Source organism: Podarcis raffonei, chromosome 3 (genome assembly GCF_027172205.1).
Source record: "Podarcis raffonei isolate rPodRaf1 chromosome 3, rPodRaf1.pri, whole genome shotgun sequence".
NCBI lineage: Eukaryota > Metazoa > Chordata > Lepidosauria > Squamata > Lacertidae > Podarcis > Podarcis raffonei.
The window spans coordinates 67,517,144-67,537,605 of record NC_070604.1 but is presented as its reverse complement, the minus strand read 5'-3'; the positions used below and the strand labels follow the sequence as shown (position 1 = coordinate 67,537,605).

Here is a 20,462-nt window from a genome sequence, read left to right as displayed (position 1 = left end):
TATATTAGCACCCCTTACGCATCTGGCCACTGCCTTTTTCCAAAAAGCAAAGAGGCCTTGAAGAGGGTGTCTGGGACCACTGTTATAGTGCTAGAGTTTGAAGTGTTGGTGCTCTGCACTGCAACCCTTCAATAGCCATGACCACTTCTAAAATTATACAACAAAAGGGAATTTTTGTCAGGTGCATTCTCTCCCTACCCCCTTTGTTTGACATTCATCCTGGAGGATTTAAAAGTTTTTATTTTGTGGCATTTTGGTTGGTCATAATAAAAGGATTTTTGACTTTTCAAAACTAAAGTAGTAGTTAATATAATCTGCCTCGGCCTGGTTTGTTGTTGGTTTCTCGTGCTGAGAAATGGCAAAAAGCACCCAGGAGATGATATCATTAACTGCTTTAAAAAGTGGCAGCACATCACCCTTGTTTATCCTTGCTCTTGCTATACCACTGTCTGGGAGAAAGTGAACTAATAGCCAGGATCAATTCACTGCTCCATAGGTATATTCAGGTAATCAGGAGAGGTCTATTTGGCATTAGTGTTTTGGAATAATTTAATATAGTGAAACATCACAGCTCTTGTAATCAATTGATACAGTGGTACCTCAGGTTAAGTACTTAATTCGTTCCAGAAGTCTGTACTTAACCTGAAACTGTTCTTAACCTGAAGCACCACTTTAGCTAATGGGGCCTCCCGCTGCCAACGGAGCACGATTTCTGTTCTCAACCTGAAGCAAAGTTCTTAACCTGAAGCACTATTTCTGGGTTAGCGGAGTCTGTAACCTGAAGCGTATGTAACCCAAGGTACCACTGTAGTAGGTTGCAATTACTGACTATTGGAAACTGCAGTCTTGTGACAAGATCAGGAAATTTTTGTAATATCCAAATGAAAATATGTGTGCCTATTTTACCAGATTCATTAAAATGAAGTACTCTTTTAATCCACTTTTAATCCTGATTTGTTTGAAAAGACGTTAGATGATATTTGCTATTTAATGAGTACACATCCTAATTTGTCTGAGGGACAAACTCCATTGCATCAAAGCAAGTCTTATCACACACTTTCCAATGAAGTTCCACATCTCTTTCCTTATTATAAAAAGTCCAGTCTTCTGTGGAAGTGGATGCAGGAGCTCCAAGTCAAGTTAACTGCACAACCTGAATCTGCCAGTATGTGACAAAATCCCATCCGAAAACAGCAACAGACTGGAATCACTATTATCTAATATGCAATTCTGCATTGTCTTTTTAATTGTAAACCATATTGAGGAATTTTTTACAACCTTGTGTGATATGAATATGAAAATGAAATGAAAAACGACATTTTTAAACAGAATGACACCTCATTGGTTATTAAACACCCATAGCAGTAAATGCAGAAACAGTTGTAATTGGATAGAAAAATAAATCTCAATCAGTAACAGTAAAACAGAAGTTTTATTAGAAACAACCAAAATTCACAAAGCAGTTTGTGAGTTTTTGGATTCCACAGAACACTGCTTCCACTAGGAAGGGAAAGGGAAAATAAATATTTCTGTAGAGAGCCATAAAAGTAATCTACATTGGGCAAGTAATCCACACTGTTTCTGGCAACAACATTCCAAGCTACACAATGTTGAGGTAGACTTAAAAATTTCATTTCCTATCCTCTTTCCCTTTTAAAGTAAATCTCTTTCCAATAAGGAATGAAAATTGCTATTCTTTCCATAAAATAAGTCACCACCATGTTGAAAATGAACAGTTGGTTACATTAAATGAGGTGGTATAGTTAATTCCTGGTGTGGAAAGAAATTATTTCAAACATTTGAAATACTGTGGTTTTCTTTATCCGACAAAGCTTTGAGAGTCTACACTGGCTCATCTAGAAGAAAACTAGCAAATGAACAAGCTTAAGATCTGCACAGAAAACACCTCTAACTTCAAATTGACAGGCACTAAAGATTTCAAGCAGGAAGCTCACTTGCATGTAAAATGTAAAATGCTAACTTTGCACTAACATGATTTCATCCAATCATTCCTTCTGTACAAATGTAACTTTCCACTTGAAAACACTATAACCATAGTTCCAGAGTACCATTTTACAAGCAGAAAGAAGTATAATGGAGCTTCAATAATTTACTCTCTCTAAAACTTAGCTACTACAGATTCGTGCATTTTGATTTTCACTGGCAAAGTTTTGAATTAAGACTGCACTTGGCTGTTGCACCATATGTTTCCATATGTTCCTTGAGAGGAGACCAGGAAAGAGAATATACGCCCATTTCCCAGCAAGCAAAGCAAAATTACCTTGTAATGTGGGTGGTTTTCATGTTTCACCAATGTGAATATATATCGACCTTAAGGGCCCTCCCTCCCATGGCGGCATTAGAGAACATCTGATGAGGTCCCTGCACCAAATTCTGTTTTATGGTGATAACTTGCTGTTGAAATGGAATACTCAGGATGAAACGGTTAAATCTGCTATGATTAAATGGGCACAAGATGTTGGACATAACATTATGTTTGCTGACTGGGAACAGTTGTGGACCACAGGTATGAAATTCACGGCATGTAATGCCTTAAGAGAGAATATTATGAAAATGATATACAGGTGGTACATGACACCAGTCAAGCTTGCAAAAATCTATCATTTGCCCGATAATAAATGTTGGAAATGTAAAGACAATGAAGGTACATTCTTTCACCTTTGGTGGACGTGCCCAAGGATTAAGGCTTTCTGGGAGATGATATATAATGAAACGAAAAAGGTATTTAAATATACCTTCTTGAAGAAACCAGAGGCCTTTCTCCTGGGCATGGTCGGCCAATTGGTGTTAAATAAGGATAGAACTTTTTTTATGTACGCTACAACAGCAGCAAGAATACTTATTGCAAAGTATTGGAAGACACAAGATCTACCCACCCTGGAAGAATGGCAGATGAAAGTGATAGACTATATGGAATTGGCGGAAATGACTGGCAGAATCCGAGACCAGGGAGAAGAGTCGGTGGAAGAAGATTGGAAGAAATTTAAGGACTATTTACAGAAACACTGCAAAATTAATGAATGTTAAAATGATGTTGGAATGAAATGAAGCGGTTTTAGCAACAATGTTAAAAAGGAGTATGTAAAAATGTCTTGTTAATAGATGAAAATATAAGGCTATAATATGTTAAGATAAAGAACTAAGATAAAAACAAAGAGGGAAAGGATTTGCTGAATTAACCATTCGAAATGGAATACAAAAAAGGGAGGTGAGAGGAGGTCAAGGAAACAAGTAAATGAAAGGCAAGACATTGAAAGATGGATTTATTTTTAATCGTTTCTTTTTTTCTTTTTTTAATTCTGTATTCTGTATTCTGTATTTTTTATTTTCTTTCTTCTATTTTCTTATCACCTTTGTAACTTTTTTTGAAACTTTAATAAAATATCATTTAAAAAAAAGAAGAGAACATCTGATGAGGTCCCTGCACCAAATTCTGTTTTATGGTGATGTTAGGCAAATACTCAGTGACACAACTAGGAAATGGGTTAATCTACCCATCTGCCCTGATGATATCAGGGTTTGCTGCTTCTCAGCTCATGTTGAAACTTGTGTACTTTGTCCCACTGAACTTAATAGATGACCCTGAGACTCGAGCCAGCCTCTACCTGCAAAATTCTGCACTGGATTCTGATTTTGAGTCATGCCTGATTGTGATGTGATGAAATAAATCAAGTATTGTTATTTCTTCTGTATAACTATGTATCTACATATAAATCTAAAAGCCAGCTTCCAACATTCGCCTACTCCCAAAACAATCATATACTGTATAAACCAAATTCTAATAATCTGACAAAGTGTACAGTGAATACATCTGCAAACCGTCCACAAGATCTTTCTAAAGGTCTGTTAAACTGTTAACTACAGCTTTCTTGCATGATTTGGTAAACGCTTCTGGCAATGGCATGAATTGTATCTGGCAAGAAGAAAAGACATATTCCAAATGGTAATTGCGAATCCAGAAGAAGTGCCAAGATGTGCAACTTACATAGGTCATCAGGAAACTGTGCATGCTACTGAACATCAGTCTGCCAAACAATTTCAACAGTCACCATTGTAGCAAAACATTGTTCATTTTTATTTTCAAAAACTTTATTTATAAAAGTAGAAAATGAGGTAGAAAACAAAACAAATGGAACAAAACTAAGTGCATGAAAAACAAAACATAGTTCTTGATGCAGATGTACTATTTTTACAATCATGATAAACACAGCTTAACTTTTTTTATCACTCTGTGGCACCAATGTTCATGGTTGTTGAAGAAAACAAAACAATGGAGAAGCAGTAGGGGTTAAAAGGCACAGAAAACAGAGTCTGGACAAGAGGCTTGTGGGGACCCAGATAAGCTTTTATAAAGGTTTGTTTTAAGCATTCATGGCTAAAAAAAAATTGGAAAATGTGGTTGCAAAACCAGATAAAAACATTTAGTTTTCTGAAACTCTCCAGTTAAGTCCAAATGGACTTCATCTAGCCCATGGTATGTACAGTTCTCCTGTCCTCAGGGACCCCGTAACAGAGCCCAGTTTTCCCAATCCCCATTTGGTGGGTGCACTTTTGACAGTTGCCACCAAGCTGCTACAACTTGTGTGTATGGTCCAAATGCCTACTCATGGCACTCCAAGAGGAATGCAAGGCTAAAGAAGAAGCCCATTACATTAAAAAAAACACCATGCTTTGGGGTAACAATTTCAAAGGAAAAGATTTAAAAACAGTAACTGTCGTGCTCTCAACCCACTTCCCAGTTCCAATCCTTGGACACACACAGAAGAAGAGAAGGTGCTCAGACTTTCATGTTAGGCCTTGCTTTACAGACACTTGGAAGTAGAAGCAAGGTGCTTCCAAGGTGCTTTACAGCACATTGTGGCCCAAATCATTTGACACATTCTAAAAGATTCAAGGGGAGGTTATGGTTCTATCTGCAATTTGTCTCAGCTTTGGTGTGGTCAAAAGCAGTAAGAATATCTCTCACCACTTCTAACAACCCTCAAAATCCAACGTGATCTAAAAGAATAATTCCACTCTTCAGAAAAAGTGGCAGGGCCATTCACTCACTTTGCACCAGGCTTCACAGTCACTTCAACACAGTAAGTATTATTCCATGTCTGGCCATAAATTACAGCACAAAACTGAGGTTATTTTGCTAGCTGCTGAGGGCAACAACTCCTAAATTAGGTACTTACTTGGTTTCTGATTTAATTGCAAAATTAAAACATTACTGCTGAATATAAAATAGGATATACCGTATTTTTCGCTCTATAACACGCACCCGACCACAACACGCACATAGTTTTTAGAGGAGGAAAACAAGAAAAAAAATATTCTAAACGAAACAGCGGATGTATGATTTTTGTGGTTCATGCTGTGGCCACAGACATGTGATCTGACGGTGAGTTTGGGGTAGCCCAATGCAAAAATCCTGAGAATCCATGTGGATCCATGCTTTGTAACCACGTTTTTGCACCACTGCGGCCCCAGGCAACAGTGGGTGCGTGATTTTTTTGGTGCAAGCTATAGCCATGGACATGCTATGTGATCTGATGGTGAATTTGGGGTGACCCAGTGCAAAAATCCTGAGGATCCATGTGGATCTGTGCTTTGTAACCACGTTTTAAGTGGGGAGGGAAGGAAAAGCACTCAAGGGACAAGGGACACACATGGGGTGGGTGGAGAAGGATGCTGTTAATAATGCAGAAGAGGGGTATAAGAGGAGAAGGCTCCTCTCCTCTCCCGCTTTGCTCCTTTAAAGCAAGCAGGCTCTTTGTCCCTCTCTCCTCCCCACTCAGCTGCTCTTCTCCCGCTTTGCTGTTTCAAAGTGAGCCACGGAGGAGGGAAGGAAGGGGAACCATGGATCCTCTGCTCACGACTGCAGCAGATCCCCCCGCCATCCATAGGCATTCGCTCCATAACACGCACAGACATTTCCCCTTACTTTCTAGGAGGAAAAAAGTGAGTGTTATGGTGCAAAAAATACGGTATGTATTTCCAAGTGATGAACACTACTAATACCATGCACTACAACTCTTCTGCATTTCCCCTGGTTTATACATTAACATTAAACCATGGCTAATGATAAATGTAGTTAACATTAACCATGGTTAACAAGCCATAGTTAAATCTGAGGCATCTGGCAGATGATAATTAAACCTTTGTTTATTACATCATAGGATAGTTAGAACTACTTGCAAGAGCAGCAGAACTTTGTGGGTGGTTTGAATTTTCTACTGATCTTCATTTGCACCTCTATATTTTTGGGTGGTGATGGCTTCTTAACCATAGTCTAGATTCAAAGGTAACACTAAGATATGGTCAACATTAACAAAGATAAATAAACCAACTACAAACCTTGGTTACTGAGCAACCTTTAACCATAGTTAAACTCCTGGGCCGGATTCACACATAACATTAAGCCATGGTTTAATTAATGTCATATGCAAACCAGGCGACTGAATGTGAGGAAAGTGTGCAAGGAAGCTCTCTGCTGACAATGATTATGCTTCACAATCTGAACAAAATACTACCTTGCTCACAACTCCTAGTCTATCACAATGAAATGCTGGCTCCTTAAACTTTGAGAAAGAACAGTATCACAATCGATATGAAAGTCTTCTTGCACAAAATGGAAAATGACACAAGCCAGCAAAAGTGACCATCAGGCTTCTTGCTCTATTTTCCATCCACATTGAGACTTCATTGGACATTACATGAACAAACCTTGCAATTTGTATATTCCAGCCACCCTTCCTACCCTTCCGTTTTTCTCTCTCAGCAAGCCATTGTTTGCTATTACAACCAAACTCGTCAAACTATGAGTTGTGCAAACCAAAGTTTGCCTAGATCACCTTTAATGGCAAACCATGGAACTGAGCTCCTTATGCTTCAAACTATGACTTGGAGACACAACAACATTATGTCTATACAAATGCTTAGCCTGTGGTTTGGTTTAAAAGGCTTAATAATGTAGCCACGTAAACATGCACTACTCCCAAGCTTTTCAGCAGTACCTTCGGCTTGAATTCAGAAACAGAATATCTACCCAATATATACAAGGTATTCTGAGATAATGATGATACACCAACAGAAATGCAGGGAAATAATCTTCTTTGCAAAATGCATCAGGACAAGGGAAACTACTTACCAGTTTTCTGCACCCTACCTGTACCCACAACTGCTGCCAGTTGCTGAAGCTATCTGCCCCCATATGAAAAAGTAATTAGTGTGCAACTGAAAGTTGTGCAAGTGTGTATATAACATAACAGTAATGACAGGGAGTGGTATTCAACGATGTTTTACTCAGAGAAGACCTAATGGGCTACCAATTTCAAGTGGGTCTACTCTGAGTAAAATTTAGTTGAACACCACCCAAGTTAATAAACTTTCAACAATTTAAAGGCTTGGTTTAATATAAGTTTTTCCAATCTTTTCATGAACCCCAAGCTTCAACTATCAAAGTAGAAGTAGTAGCAATTTTATTTGTTTAGCTATAAACCACAGCAAGGATAACAAACACTCAAAGATGAGCCACAAATATGACTCTTCAATTTCCTAGGAGCTAGCACAAATATAGACAGACACAAGGTAACGCAATTTAAACTTTCTCTAACAGCAAAAAGCACACAAACTCACTTGGTGTAACAAAATTATTTCTGTGAGTAAACTCACAGCAAGTATTCTTCATCAGGCTCTTACATAGAGGGCACTGAGTAATATAGTGAACAACGTCCTCAATGCTGTTTTACACCTCACACAGAAATGCTGTTCCAAGGAGAATTTCTCACAGCTGCCATCCAAAAAGGCAGAGCGTAAAACACCAAGTCTTAATTCCGTAAAAGCAATTTTATGGGGAGCCAGAGTAATTAACTCCAAATAGATAGCTTTTGCATGGTCTACCTTGAAACATGGATACAGTCTAAAAAATCTCAAAGAATGGATAGTTAACACATCAGTCAAAGAAGTTCTCTCATATGCAAGGAAATTCAACAGAGATTGATATATGTCACTGGATTGCAGGTGTAAAGCAGAATTTAAGGGGATGAGCCATAAACTATAGAAACCAAGTGTGAAGATGGCATAGTTAGCATTCTCTACTGAAAATTTAAGAGCTGAACTGGCTTTTTTGCCTGATCAGAAGGCCAACCCACTTCTGCATGGATATATGCAATAGGAATACCAGCAGGGAGGGCCAATCCTTTCTTTAGAAAATAATTTTGAACATTCTGCAACTCCTGGACTAATGGTCAGTTGAGACCCCAAAGTTCTAAATCGTGTAACATGCAGAAAACAATCTCAGTCAAGAAAAATATAGGGAATAATAATAATAATAAGCCACCCATCTGACTGGGTTCCCCCAGCCACTCTGCGTGGCTTCCAAGAAATTAAAACACAATACAACATCAAATATTAAAAACTTCCCTAGCTCAGGGTTGGAGTGCTATCGAAATATATTTCTTCAATTTATAACTGCCTATTTTGCACATGGTTATACATGGTCATTTCTGATTAAACACCTGTGAAAAGTTACAGTCAACATTTTAAAATACATCATTTCCAGGGGAAAATCTGAAGTCACAAACAAAGGCCAAATGTCTGAAAAATGGATGATATACTGAGTGTACGCTGGAAGTTTGGGGTGTATGGGGTGTTAGGGGAGGGGTAGTACCCCTGGCGGGAGACAAGTCATATTCCTCCTGTGGTAGTTTGTCCACCTTTGGTTCCCACCCTGCACTCAGCTCTCAGCTCTGGCTCCTAAAAACTGTCAGCATGTGACAGCAGCCACAGCCTGGAAATGGCCTTGAATAGCTGCCTGAACCATGTGAGGGTAGCTGATGGGTCCTAAGGGTTGGAGGGCTTAAAGAGGAAGCTTGGGATATGGCTCAGAAGCTACACTGCAAAGGAGGAACTGGAGAAAAATCAGCCACAAATAGGCTCAGAAATATAGGCTGAAACATACATATTATATACACCACCATGTCAGAAAGAAAATTGACAGTCACCTTTGTGAAGAGCCCTAAGTAATTTTTAGAGGAGATAAGCTATAGAGAATGTTCAACTATTATTCTATCTCAAACACAAGGTTAACATTCCAAATCTCACCAATTCCAATTTCCTAATGCTTTCCCAGCAAAAATACTAAATTGTGGGTTTTAAAAGGGCCAATTTAAAAATGCAGATGTGGGCTTTTCCACAGAAACTGGCAAAAATAAAACTACAGCTTCAAGACAAAATTTTCTATAGTAAAAAGGAGAACAACTATAGACCCTTAAGAGTATCTGTGCTGGATCAAAGAAAAGCTCCACTTAGCCCCAACATCCTGTTTGCCTACAGTGGCCAATCACATGCCTCTAGAAAGCCCACAAGAAGGATTTGAAAACAGTAACCATATCCCCCTGCTGCTCCCCCTGCAAGTGGTACGAAGATACACATTGCCTCTACAGCTCAAGTTCAATAGATTTATTGACAGACTTATCCTAATCACTTGATCCATATCATGCATAATTTTGTAACCTCTGCCGTGTCTCGTTCCCCTTTAACCAGCTTTTGAACTAAAATGCCCAAATGTTGTTGCTTTTCCTTACAATTATCCAAGGCTAACTCAGCCAGTCATCCCAATGTTGCACTCTGATGAAAGATGCTAGTGTCTTTCCTCAGAGTGGAGTGGGGGCACTAAGACAGCTGAACCCCTCCACAATTTTTTCCCATACTCTAACAGATCTCAAAGATCGCCATTCTTTAGAATGCTGAAGGAGGAGCACTGCAGCGCACCATATATACAAACCAACTGTAACAACCCCTGCTTTAAAGAAAAAGAATCCTGTCTTAGGCCATGATCACCCACAACCAAGTAAGAATTTTTACTTAGATATCCCACATCAAAGCCCAACCCTTTAGTTTCCATTATGTTTTTGACTTATAAAAAAACCACCCGTGGCCAGGCTAGAGCTGAAGAAGAAACTGGCAACGTCTGCCATAGAGCAAGAGAAGGCGTGGGCCTGAGATTTCTAGAATGCAAATGAAGAACAGGAAGTTAATAAAAAATACAGAGCACACTGCTAGACTAGATGAGAACCCACTCATCAAATAAGGTTCTATGCCAGGCATCCCCAACCTTCAGTCCTCCAGATGTTTTGGACTACAATTCCCATCATCTCTGACCACTGGTCCTGCTAGCTAGGGATCATGGGAGTTGTAGGCCAAAACATCTGGAGGGCCGCAGGTTGGGGATGGAAGTCCACTCACATGGAAGGAAGTCCAATTGAACTTACAAGTGCACATGCACATATTGTGGATATCCAAAGAAAGCAAAGCTTTGTCTGAATAACAGCAAAAGAGATACGGGAAATAACTTCTTCTTCTTCTTTGGTGATTACTAGAAACACAACAAAATGTTTAGAATTTACTAAAATGGTATAAATTTATGTAGCCTTAGTATCATTAAACTAAGGCAGTAGCCCTAAACAGTACTGCATACATTCACCTCTCCCTTAACCCCACTAGATCTGCCTGTGTGCATTACAGACAAGATTGCAATTTCACAGATTAAACAAACTAAATTCAAAGGAAGCATCACTGATTCTATTTTAACTGATCTGCATAAGAAAAAGGCATGTTCCTTTATAGATATATGAATCTGGAAATGTTAAATACACATTTCAATCTGGAAATGTTAAATACATATTAGCAGTTAATGTAGAAGTTAGAACTTGAATGTTGTCTTTTATCGCTGACTTTTTAAAAAGGATGCCATGCCCTGCAGCTCCAAAACAGAAGTTTTACTCTCAACTACTAAGCACAACAACAGACGTACTGTTCTGAAGCATTTATTTCCTTGCAGTAAAAGCTGACTGAATTCCACAAATGCTCTTAACAGGATTGAGTAAGTTTTAAATTGCTTATCACTAAAGAAAGTGAAATTTGATCTGCATGCATGCTCAGAATAGTATGGGTACAATTTTCCATATTCCCATAAAAAATGACCGTGCACAGCCATTTTATAGAAGGGCCATGTTTATCACAAAGTGACTTTCCTTGTATCTGACTTAATTATTTCTAGAACTGTTAAAACACTGTGTCCTGCAAGAAAAATATCCCCCCCCATACCCTATTCAGATTTTCTGGTGGGAAACTTTATACAGGTACAGCAACAAAACATTCTCTAGAAATCATTTCATCAGTTGTTGGGGACAAAGTCTCTGAAAACTGAATTTTAATGGAATTGTACCTTGCATTTCATATTTTTCAAAAATAATAATATATTTAGTTGCCTAGGTTTATTTTTTTGCCATAAAATATATTAAGTATGGATTAACTTGATTTTTCAAGATCTTCGCTGACTTTGCTTTTTTTACAACAAATTTACTGAAGTAATTATTATATATAACATAGATAGTGCCAATGAAGTAATAAAAGTTTCAAAGAAAGTTTATGCTTTGCTGAAAGAAACAAATTTCAGTTTGGCTATTTAAATATTTGTACTTTGAGTACAACTGAAAATAACAAACTTTGAATCAATATGTATTTCTTTCTTGTAAAAAAGAAAAAGGAACTACTACGACAACGACAGTGATTGAATGTTAAATGCTGCTGAAACATTCAAAGGAGTTGGATTGCTCAGCCATGAATTTGTGGTGAGTTCAGAAACTACTTTATTTGGAATGCAGACTCTTTCCATTATTCTTAACCACAATGCTTGATGGCAGATGGTACCCTATGTATTCAGTTATTTAGACTTCAGCCTTAAAAATACTCTCTCTTTACCAAACTTTTACTTCACTATCACAAAATGGAAACTGGACTTTTAAAAATGTAAGTCATACTCAGAGTAGATCTATAGAAATCAATCAGCTTTAAGCACCTCACAACTAACTTAATCCGTTCATACGAATGGGTCTTTTCTAAATATGACTGGGGCTGCAACCCTCTTCCTGGGGGTCAGCCCCATTGAATTCAACAGGAGTTATGTCTGAGTATACATGGTTACTGTTGCATTGTTAATTAGATGCAATTTACCCTTTTCCACTGACAAATATTTAATAAAGTAGGCTTAAATATCCCAGCAATGATTTTCCAGGCCAAAAACCACTTACGGGAGATGGGAGGCCTCCCAATTTCTAAGACAATTTTCTGATCCACGCCTATCACCAAAGTAGTATTGCAGTGAAATTCCTTGCAAGGTGCACTCTATTAGCTCTAACAATAAATTAATCTTATGGATCAGCTAGAACTAGATATGACAAATAGAAATCTCTCCACTTAAAGTGGCTCTTGCTGATGAATATGAAGGGGAAACAGAATATTCTCAACACAAAAGAGTAACAGAGTAAACACTACATTCTACTTCTGAAATATCGGCATAACTGGATATCTTTCCTCTAACTAATATTAAAGTTAGGATGGGTTACACTACACTTTTCCAACAAAATGTGGTCTGGACAGGTACAACTTCTTTATGTGTGTCATTTTTGTATGTAGGGTTCATTCCCATATAGGGAAATGCTATGTATGAAACAGCGGCTAGATCATCTCTATGTAGAGAAAAGGCACATATGAAGAACTTGTACCGCTCCAGCGTACAGTTTATGGCGGAAGTGTAGTTTATTTATGTGAAAAAAATCTATCCCTCCTCTAGTTCCAAGGAGACCCTAAATAACAACAAACAAAATACTTAAACCCCCAACATGCATTCAAGTTATTAACAGCATAGCACATTAACAACAGCATGTGGGGGAAACACCACATGTAAAGCATGCACATATACAAAGAAACAATGAATGTCCAAGAACCAACAGAGTGCCATGTCACTTGTGGGCTGTTTTTTCTTTTTAATTTTTTAAAGATAAAGAGATATAACAACTATCTATAATAACATCATAAAACATCCCAGTAAAAATGGTAATTTACCCCACCCCCAAGAACTACAGCTTCTTTATAAAAGTGCATGCTGATAGCTTTCATTATGACAAAGACACATTTGAAAGCATGATAGCTAAGATGCTAAAAGAAAAGGGGAAAAGGAGGTATACAAAAGGACAAAATAAATCACTTTTTAAAACTATTATATCTGTAAGATTTTTGAAAAACAATTAACAGTATATTTCAAAAACTAAATGTATTTCCGCTACAGTGCAGTACTGACCAAGATCAGAAAGTGATACAATGACATTATATACAGAGATCAAATTCTCCAGAAAGCGAGAGATTCTGACTTCAAAACTTATCCTAAAATGTAGAAACTGGCTGCAAGAATTCAATACCAAGAAAAATATGCTATGTACATCCTCAAAGGTATTGTTTATACTGTTTCACATGTTCTAGGTATATAGGTAAAACTTGGGAGGGCTTCTGCAGGTCCACATACTCACTCAAACTAAGGCCTGAAATTAGCTTATGACAGATTTCTGGGGTGCCCCTCAAGAGTACAGTAAGGGGCACACTTCTTTGCTAGCCCTAATCTAAACCTATGACGGATAAGAGTTGAAACGTTTGCCCCTTCCAGTGTCAATACTCAACTACTTAACTCATTCAGTAAAATAGTAAAATTTACACTGAGCAAATGAGGCTGAACCATGTACATTAAGTGATGTCAATTTAAACTTTTCATCATATCATCATTGAAGAAAGATATGAAATGCAGCTGAGGCAACAATTAATTTTTTATAGACTCAAGATAGCAATACCACATTTCCATTCGAAATTCAGAACGTAAGATGCTTCGCCTTTTTGATAAGTATTACTTAAATGAAAATTGACAGCAATTAAAATGATTTCTGACTTTTCAGCAACTGAGTCTAATGGAAGGTACTAAGGTTTCTATGAAAATTCAAAATATTGTTATTGAACTCTTAACAACTGTATTAAAATTATTACTTTAACAGCAATCCCAGCTGTCAAGTGCTGACAGGATTAGAACCAAAACAGCACCAATTAGAAAAAGTGGGAGCTATCAGAGTGCTCAGCGGAAACCCAAGGTTTGTAGACACACAAACAATATTTAGGAAAAAATGTTAAGAGGTAAGACATGAACATGCTCTGTGGCCACAGAATGCTGAGTATCAGGTGAAGGGGTATGGCAAAGTCAGAGAAAGGAAGATGGCTGTGGAAAAAGGGCTTAACTCTCTGAACTGGAGCACTCTACACTGCAACATTTTCAAGCAGATCTCACCTGTTGCTATTACTCAATACAGTATACATATTAAAGTATTATCCAGTGCTTTTGTGTTTCATATTTCTACCACCAAATGCCTAGAGCTCCAGCAGTTATTGCATGTCTACTCAACAAACATTCCACTAGTGGCACTAACTTTTTGAAGATTATAGATGACACACATTATATTCTTAGTTAACACCCAATATTTGCATGCCATAGCCAATATGCACTAGACCAGGATCTAAACATTGCTTTACAGTGTGTACAGCCTCAAAGAGCTGGATTCACCACATCAGCCCCATCAGGGGAATCCCGGTGCAAGAATTTCTGCTTACACAACAGGGATCCCTTTCCCCTCCAAGAAATGGCTCTTGGAGATTGGGAGAAATCCCAGAGCAGCACATGGGGCCGGGGGGAGGGTGGATCATTCCATCTAGCGAGCTGCAATGCTTGTGCAGACAGAACAATTTTAAGAGCACAACACTGAATTCTATTCGAAGAGTACAGCATTCACTACTGCTTCCTTCGTAAAATTCTATCCCTTAGTAAAGTGACTTCCAAATACTTGCACAGTTTAGAAAAAGAAAACTAGTGTTCACTCTTTATCAATGGCAGTCCCAGTTTTACCCATCCTGTCCCAAACTCAAAAAGGGATATCTTAACTATGGTTCATCAAAAGTAACTGTTGAGAAGTTTACTTATATGGCTTTTAACAACTGCTGAACTCTTCCAAAAAATACACTTGATCTAGCAGCATGATAAAAGCAGCAAACCAGCTGTTCCAACAAACAGAAATTGCTTTTAGCTAACTAAAATTAACCCAAACAAAAGAAAATACTATCATCCAAAAATATAGGCACAAACCCAATATATATTTGCAGCAAAGCTTTTTACTCTTAAGTACCACTGCCAAATTTGGTAAATACACAATGAAGGATTTCATACAATGGAGCACCTCCTACCCTAGACCTACTCCCCCCCCCAATACCATAAACTCTTTTCTCGTTGTTCTGAGATTTAACAAGGTGAGGGAGAGTTGTCCAATGCTGCTGGCTGCAAACCTTTTAAAAAAACTAGTTAGTACATAGATTTAATGGGCTACTTCACATGTGACACAAGGATGGTTTAGCACTATGTGCAAGAGCTAATGTGAGTCACAGCAAAGCCTCAGGCTTGCTTACACACACACATACACACTTGCTCTCACATGACAAGAAGAAACCTTGAAGTTTCATTTTCAAATAATCCTTGCTTGGTATTATATACAAACCAGAGGTTGTGGCTTAAAACAAACTGATTTAAAAAGCCAGCTTCATTAACCATGGCTTGAAGTTGGTTTATCTGGAAACTGGTAGCAGCCTTGATGATGATGATGATGATGGTATTTTTTATATGCCTCCTATCTGAATGGGTTGTCCCAGTCACTGTGGGCGGCTTCCAACAAAATATTAAAACATTAAAAACTTCAAACATTTAAAACTTCCCCATATAAGGCTGCCTTCAGATGTCTTCTAAAAGCCAGATAGATATTAATTTCCTTGGCATCTGATGGGAGGGCATTCCTCCCATCTTTGAAAGTGAACATTACTGAAGCCCTTCTCCTGGCAAAATGGGTAGAGGAAAGGGAAGGGAATGCCATGTTAGCCAGACACCTCAACACAGCTCATTCTAACTCATACACATAGAACTAAATCAAGTTTATCTTTATGAAAACCCATTGAAAAGAAGGAAAAAAACCTGCTATATATTGGACAGAGGAAGCACAACCTTCTGGGTTTCACGGGACCTCTCAGTTGCTTCCAGTACCATGACTGTGGTATCATTCTCTACTGTCAGGATGGAGCGGGACCTGGGACACAATTTTCTGGTAGTCCTAGTCCTCACTGACAGTAGGTTCCAGGTGATGGTACAGGGTGGGGGAACAAATGCTCAGCCCCATTACTTCCAGTCTGTAAGATTCAGAAGAGTTCCATTCTGCCCTCTATAGTATTTAACATCGACATTAAACTGCTAGGAAGAGTTATTCAGGAATTTGGGGGCACCGTTGCTGTGATGACACCCAATTCTATATCTCCTTTTGGTCCCAAGTCCAAGGAACCCGTGGAGGCTCTTAGCTGGTGTTTAGCAGTAAATGAATGCGTATGATCTAATAAGAGGGATTGCTACTGGTCAATGGGAGAGTTGATCCAAGAATAGGAATATAACCTGGACAGGATTTTGCTTCTCTTAAAAAAAAAAATCAGTGCCAAAGTTATTTGCTCCTGGATGCCAATATAGCAATCATGGCCAACAATGCTTTTGCTCAGGTTAGGTTCCTGGGAAAAGATGGTCTGGCAAGGGTCACACGTGTCTTAGTGACATCCAGCTTGGATGACTGAAACACTCTACACGGGGCAGCCCTTGAACAGTGCTTGCAACCTTTAGTTTGTGCAGAATGCAACAGTAAGAATTTTTACTATGGAAACTGCTAGAGACTATGTGACCACTATTAACTTCAGCTGTTTTGGCTGGTTCACTTAACATGATAATTTAAGATGCTGATCATTACCTCTAAAGTTCAGTGAATTAGAACCAGAAGTACATCTAGTGGGAACCTGGAAACGAGCCTTTCCACTGTTCAGTGGTGTTCAGACATTGGAATTCCCTGCTTGTATGCCCCCATCCTTGATGACTTTCTAGGGCTTAATAAATACTATTCTGTTTTGCAGAATTTTAGGCTATGACTAAATACTGTCCAAATTAGTTGTCTGAATCTTTTAATTTTTGTACTGTATTTGCTTTTTAAATAATCTATCATTGTTTTAATTGAAATATTATTACACAACTTGAATGCTCTTTCAAAGGAACGGGAAATGTGGAATATAAATATTTTAATAAATAACTAACCCAAACTTTCTAGATCAAATCCAGATAGTGGAAGTCAATGGAAGGAACTGTTTGTTGCAAAAGAAAGGGGAAAACACATCAAGCATTAACTAAAAAAGACCTTCAAGTTCATGAAGGGAAAGTTTTCTATCACCTCTCCAAGGCCTCCTCAGTGGCTGGTCCGAGTACATGCCTTCATACATGGCAAGTAACTCCAATATTACATCCTCTGAAAGGGTTCTGGATTCTAGACTGAAGTGCAAATCCCAGCTCATCCACAAACAGATTAGGTGGCCAAGCTCAAGCCTCCCCTCTTCATTTATATCTCACCACATATCACACACTGAGGCAGTGACATATATTTTTCAGTACAGGTCAACCAATATTTCATGTACTGTTGGTCACACTTTTGAACCCTTTTAGTAATTGTACCACCTCTTTGATTTCTGGGGGTTTTCTCCTCAGAGAAGCCTGTGGTTAATATAGAGCAAGAGAGCAAATCACAAATCACTGTTATGTTTGCATTTTCTTACAAAAAAAGGTCTTTCTATCACTTTCTTGATTTCTGTAACTTTCACTACCACCTTTCCTCCTCTGTCACTGGCTGGTGCTTTTTTATTTGCCTACCTGCTTGCACATTTTGTCCACCACCACCTGTCATTCCTTTATTTTTCTCTCCACTAACCTTATGCCTTATTATTGTCTCCTCCATCCACTTTTTTAGTCCTTTCTCGGTTACTTGTTCTCATGTCATCCTCTTTTACAATCCTTTCTATCACCAGCTAATCCACCTTCTTCCACATTCTCTTCACCTTCTCAAACATCTCTATCCTTCCCTGCTCACCTTCTTCTATTTCCTTTCACCTGCTGGTGTTGCCTCTGTCTCCCTCTCACTTCCCTTTTTATGCTGTTCACTTTCTTCCACCTTGCGTCACCTTCTCTGTCACTTCAATCCACTTCTCTAACACTTCCCCCTTCCTAATGTCAACCTGCCTGAAATCAAAATGAAGAGGATTTGGGGGAAAGGCTCAGCACCCTCAGAACCTAATATAGGCAGCAGTTCTTCTTTGTTGCCCCGTTGTTGGTGAAGTTTGAAGAAACTCCCTAGATTTGCCCACACTGAAGCAACATAGAGTAGTAGTTCTAAAGTGAATAGCTTGCTTTCTTTTTAATTTGCGAAGTCTTGTCATTTGACATTTTTTTTAAAAAAACCTAAATAAAACTAATGTTCATTCCAAAATCGACACTGAAACATAAAAGTTCCAGTCTTGTGCATACTTACTTGAGAGTTAATCCCATTAAAATAAGTGGGCCTTGCTTCTAAATAGAAATCCATAGGATTTGCTTATTAATTTAATTAAGGTTAACTAAGGTTCTCCCTCCCTGAGCAGCCAAATCTCCTCTTCCTTTTGTGCAGTTTCCCCCCTTTTCTGTTATCTTCTACGGATGTTTTTCCTTCCATCTCACACCAGTTTATCTGCCCTCTCTTTATGTCCACTTGCCTGAAATCTAATCTATAGAAAATAAATCTGAAGTTTCAGTACCATCAGAACCTTATATGGGCAGTAATTGTTTGCTGGTGTCCAAACCCACTTAATTTTGAGTAAGCTTCATTTAAATGAATGGACCCTACTTCTGACTACGTCTTCTAAGCAATGGAGTTACAGACCTGAGTAAACAGGATTGCTGGGTGTTCAGTGTGTAAACATGCATCACAGCATAACTCTAACCATGTCTAACCAGAAAGAAGCCCTACTTAGTTCAATGTGGCTTACTCCCAGGTAAATGGGATTAGGACTGGAATCCTGCTCCTGAATGAAAAAAATGATTTCACTGAAAAGCTGCAATAATCCTCTGAGACTCATAGCAATCCTAAGCACACATCTACCTACAAGTAAAACCACATTTATGGTTGAACTGAATGAAACTTACTCCCAATGAAGAATACAAAGGTTCAGGCATTAAAGTTGCCACAATCCCACCAGGAACATTTACCTGGTCTCATAACTGAATAATGGCACAACACCTATGCGCATACCATACTCTAAGTAAGAAGTAAAAGAAAAAAGTCCTATATGGCTAACCGAAAGAATCCTTACTCCTTCAGTAAACCTGGAATATGGCTGTACAGCTGCAGTAACAGAAGTCCTATTCACACCAGTAATCAGAGGAATAGGGGCAGAGGTATAAAAACCCCAAGGGGGCTGGACCAAGAGAGACACCACAACTCCACCTCTATTTAAGGCACGTTTGCACATTAAGTTCAACAGGGATTACTCCACCACGACCACTGCCCTTCTATTCCAAGTGAAGTGTGTACTGGAACTGTAGTCCTTACTGGTGAATAAACCCTCACCTTGTGAGGCTTACTCTGCAGATCTGAGAGGGCGCCTGGATCCGCTGCCCGCGTTCCTGCACCCCAGCAGCAGCAAAAGTGACCCCATCCCTCGTTTCCATGGAGAGGAGAGATGCCCCCTGACTTGTAGGCCTCCCGCCACAACCCGCTCCCCGTGACACACGTGATCCAGGGAGACCACCGAGATCGGATGGATAGCCTCTTCCCAAGACCAGCAGCAGCATGTTACCGTCAGGGGGTTGGTGGGGAGGAGGCAGCAGCAGCAGCCAGGCTGGGCTGGGCCAAAGGGGGAAGGAAACCCTCTCGCGTAAGAAAAGGGAATAAAAAAGTCGCAGCCTCCGGGCTCAGCTGGGGAGTTCGCGTGGTGGTGACAGCTTTGCCTGGGGGGGATCCTGACCCTGGGGCTGAACACACACCTCTGCCTGGCTCAGCACCGCACTGCCAGCAAAGGCACTCTCTGCAGAAGCGACCCCGCAGGGCTGTCACCCCTCGGAAAAGGAGGCTGACTGGGGTTGTTCCCGCCTGTAACCTCAGGATTCTCCGGCCGCCTCTTCCCTCCGCCGGGGGGGGCGGGGGGGCTGAAAGAAGAAGGCCGGAGTGGGCCCGAGCAGGGGAGGGGGATGCCCAGTCCCTCTCAGGCCTCTGAGGGCCGAGCGTTTTGCAGGGAAAAGGAGCCAGTCGACGCCAGGCCCGCTCCGGCCAGTCTTACCCTTCTTCGACACCGGCTCCGCCTCCGCCTCCCACAGCCGCCGCCACTACCGCCCGCGCTGCCGCCGCCGCCTCCAACCGGCGAGGCGGACACCTCCGAGCCCCTCCTGAGCCGCCGCCGCCGCCTCCTCCTCCCGCCGCCACCGGGGGAGGGAGGAAGGGGGGTTCCGTGACTGGTGCTGCTGTGGCGGCGGGCAGAGGAAGGGAGGGCTCGGCTGGGCGGGTGGGTGGGTGTCTTGCAGGCGCTGCTCCCGACCTCGCTTGGAACGGTTCCGGCTTCCCAGTCGCTCCCGTCCCTCCCCCCTCGTCCACCTCCTTCTTCTCTCGCTGCGCGTCTCAGCCAGCCGAGTCCAAATCAAAATAGTGTCACACAAT

General features: G+C 40.0%; 1 protein-coding gene across 5 annotated transcripts in view; it reads right to left on the bottom strand.

Moving 5' to 3' along the window:
* Positions 1 to 20,462, bottom strand: part of TAB2 (TGF-beta activated kinase 1 (MAP3K7) binding protein 2) — a 54,415-nt gene extending 33,953 nt beyond the window's left edge. For 2 of the 5 annotated variants that reach the window (XM_053382133.1, XM_053382134.1), the window contains exon 1: positions 20,089 to 20,461. The gene's annotated coding sequence lies outside the window, so the exon portion shown is untranslated. Of the gene's footprint in view, positions 1 to 17,867; positions 17,939 to 20,088 lie in introns of those variants that run through there. The other 3 variants (XM_053382135.1, XM_053382131.1, XM_053382132.1) reach the window with 3 other exon arrangements.